This window comes from Lactuca sativa, chromosome 4 (assembly GCF_002870075.4).
Source record: "Lactuca sativa cultivar Salinas chromosome 4, Lsat_Salinas_v11, whole genome shotgun sequence".
Taxonomy (NCBI): domain Eukaryota; kingdom Viridiplantae; phylum Streptophyta; class Magnoliopsida; order Asterales; family Asteraceae; genus Lactuca; species Lactuca sativa.
This window is the reverse complement of record NC_056626.2, coordinates 205,678,540-205,682,623: the sequence shown is the minus strand read 5'-3', so window position 1 is coordinate 205,682,623 and position 4,084 is coordinate 205,678,540.

The window sequence follows — 4,084 nt, the reverse complement described above, 5'->3', positions numbered from 1 at the left end:
ATGTGCATGCATGGGACTTTGAGCCTAAAATGCCCAAAAAGAAGCTCTTAAGATGCATGGAGCCTTCTATGGGTGCACAAGCAACCCCTAACTGCCTTGTGACCCCTCCGAGGTCCTAAATCCGAAGCCTTGACCCCCCACCCATGCTTGCAATCATGGTTGATTACAAAACATGGCTTAAAAGCCCTAAATCTCCCCAAAAAGGGATCTAACAAAAGAACAAGCAAGGTATAGACTTTATACCTTCTGGAAACTGCAAATGATGAACAAAAAAGGACTCCTTTGGTCTTCACTTGATCCCTCTATGTTCTTCCTTCTTCCGTGTGATCAAAACCACCAAAAATCACCACAAATGCCTTAGATATTCATACACACAATTAGGGTTCGCTATGGAGGGTTGCTGGAAGCAATAGGGACGAGTGGGGGCTGAATGAGATGATTAAATAGGGTGCAAATCCTCAGATTAGGGTTTTGTCCAGTCAAAGTCTACTCGTCGAGTCCGGCCGCCGACTCGACGAGTCCACTACTTAAACCCTGGGTCTAAACCGCTTCTACTCGACGAGTTGGGCCGCCAACTCGCCGAGTCCCGGGCCAAAATGCAAAGTTCTTAAATAAAAGAAATACCTACCGGGAACTAGGTGCTACGAATCTCCCCCACTTATTTTAGACTTCGTCCTCGAAGTATGCTGCTCGTCCCTAGAAAAGTTCTGGATAATGCTCCATCATCTCATCCACTGGCTCCCACGTCCATTCCGAGCCCTTCCGGTGCTGCCATTGCATCTTCACTAGCTCGACCTTCTTGTTCCTCATATCCTTCGACTTTCGGTCGAGGATCGCCATAGGTCGCCCAATGTAATTCAGGCTGTCATCGACCTGAATATCCTCCAGGGGTACCACTGTTGAGTCGTCCACCAGGCACTTCTGCAGCTGTGAGACGTGAAAGGTGCTATGAATCTGACTGAGTTCGGCTAGCAGATCCAGCCTATACGCCACCTTGCCCACCCGAGCTATAACCTTGAAAGGTCCAATATATTTGGGGCCCAACTTGCCCCGCTTCCTGAATCGGATGACGCCCTTCCATGGCGACACCTTCAGGAGAACCCTATCCCCGACCTGGAACTCTAGGTCTGATCGGCGCTTGTTGGCATAAATTTTCTGCCGAATCTACGTAGTCTGAAGCCTGCTCCAAACATGCTGAATCCTTTCTGTCGTCTTGAGCACCACTTCGGTGCTCCCCATGACCCTCTGGCCAACCTCACCCCAGCATACACTTACTCCCGTATAGCATCTCGAAGGGAGGACGATCGATACTCGCGTGGTAGCTATTGTTGTAAGAGAACTCCACCAATGGGAGGTAATTAAGTATCCCAACTACCACCGAAGTCTAGCACGCACACCCGCAACATGTCCTCCAGAGTCCGGATGGTCTGCTCGCTCTGACCATCCATCTGTGGGTGAAGGGCGGTGCTGAAGTGCAGACGAGTACCTAACTCATCATGGAATTTCTTCCAAAACCTGGAAGTGAACCGCACATCCCTATCTGAAATCACGGAGACTGGCACTCTGTGCCGAGCCACCACCTCTCGAATGTATATGTCGGCCAACTTCTCAGCCGAGATACTCTCCTGGATCGGTATAAAGTGGGCACCCTTGGTCAACCGATCCATGATGACCCAAATGGAATCCACTCCCCACGTGGTCCTGGGAAGTTTGTTGATGAAGTTCATAGTAATATCTTCCCACTTCCACAGAGGAATATCCAACGACTGCATCTTGCCGTGTGGCCTCTGGTGCTCGGCCTTGACCTTCCTGCAGGTCAAGCACCGCTCTAGGTACCATGCTACATCCCGCTTCATGCAGGGCCACCAATAGTCTAGACGAAGATCTCTATACATCTTCGTCGCCCCGGGATGAATGCAAAATCGGGATTTGTGCGCCTCCTCCAACAGTACCTGGCGCACACCCCCGAGGTATGGTACCTACACCCTACAGTGTAATGTCAATAATCCTCGGCTATCATAGCGAAGGAGGAATCCTGTCCCATAATCCGCTCACTATTTCGATGTTCCTCCTTCATGGCCTCCTGTTGGGCTTCCCGAATCCGCTCCAACAGCGGAGTCACCACTGTCATCCTCATACAGATATCCCTGATCGGCGCTACCTTGCGGCTAAGCGCATCGGCCACCACATTGACCTTCCCTGGGTGGTAGAGGATCTCACAATCATAATCCTTTACCACATCAAGCCACCGACGTTGCCTCATATTCAGATTTGGCTGGTCCATGAGATACCTCAGGCTCTTGTGGTTCATGTAGATGTACAACGAACCCCATATAGGTAATGGCGCCAAATCTTGTGGGCGAACACAACAGCTGGTGGTTGTCGAGGCCAACACAAATAATAACCCTAAATATTACACACTAAAATAGTGTATAGTGGTAAAGGGATCGAATCCACGGAGATTGGTTCAATTTATAACTCTATGAAAAATCTCTTTGTAAAAATACTTGTAAAATGACAATAAAAAATAAAATGGGGGGTTTTGGTGTCTTGAAATACTTGAAACAAACTAGAATTAACTATGATTAAATAGACAAATGCAACAAAAATAAGAGTTTGATGTAAAATCAATGAGGGAAAGATGGTTGACTTAAAGTTTCCTCACTTTGACTTTTGATGAACATATCATTAGAATCCAATGGTGCAATACTTTGATTTAAATCCTTAATTTGGCTATAGTAATCCAAGGAGCTTGAGATTACCTAGACTTTTCTTAATTGTTGAAATGGCTAGAGAAGCTCATAACAATTTCCTTAGTCAAAGTCACTAATTCCAAATAGCATGTAATTAGTGAAAGTCAACTAGCATTAAGAACCAAAAAGTCACCAAATCCAAGAGGGGTCAAATGCTTTCACCACCATGTTGGAGGAAATGTTTTTATGATTGTGTGAAGCAAAAACAACACAAAAATCATTTGTTGCTTGCTAATTTGAGGATCCTTTACTTAATCAAGAAATTAGCCAACTAATCACCACAAACACATTTAAACTCATGAACTAAAACATACAAGTAGTGATAAGATGTTAAAACACAAAACATTCCCATAAAGATTTAAGAACATGTTCATGGATTCTTCAACATTCAACAAAAGTTCAAAGGATTAACCAAAAGTCAACCAAGATTAGTTTAGCCAAGCATGGCTAAACCCAAAGAAACAAAGTTAGAGAAAATTATACCAAACATTAAGCAAGAATCAAGAGGTAAAAATATGATGTTCTTCAAATGTTCTTGTCCTTCAAAAGTCTTCAAAACTCCAGAGAGAATCTCCAAAAATCGGATGTCCAAGAGTCTCCAAAAGATGGGCACCAACCTTCCTCAAATAGCTCAAAAGAAGAATTTCCGAAACTGCCCCTGCACGAGGTTGCGCGACCCGCGTGCTGTTGCGCGGGTGGGTTGCGCGGGTGGTCCCTGAATGTAGCATCTTTGAGGTTTTGGGCCTCCATAGCTTAGCCCACTTGGCCCAGTGCGAGCCCAATCAGCTCCTAGCCCATTTTTCTTCAAGTTTTCTTCAATTTAAGCCCAATTTGGCTTCTCCAAATGATTCATAGCTCATAAACTCACCCGATTAATAATCTATGCATGCTTGAATACACTCCCGCATCTTGCAAATTTAAATGTTTATTTCTCTCCAAGCCTTCAAATAACCATCAAGCTCGCTCCATGCATAATCTCCACAGTCACCAAGCCTAACATCATTTTTGCCTATCAAATCTCATCGCTTCCCATACGTCCCGAACATTCCCGCTCCACTAGTCTCCATGAAATCTGCAATAAAGCTCACGAAACTAGAAAGTGCCCGAAATAGTCATAAAATAACAAAAAGGAAAATATGCATGAAAATTAACTAGATTATGGATGAAATATGCTAAAATAAACTATAAAAAGAAGTAAACAAAGCTAACTATCAAATCACCCCAAGCTTAAACCTTACTTGTCCTCAAGTAAGACAAGACTAAAATGAACTTGGGATATGAACTATCCTAGAGAAAATAAAAAGAATGGATAGAGCCGCAGAACCTGATCA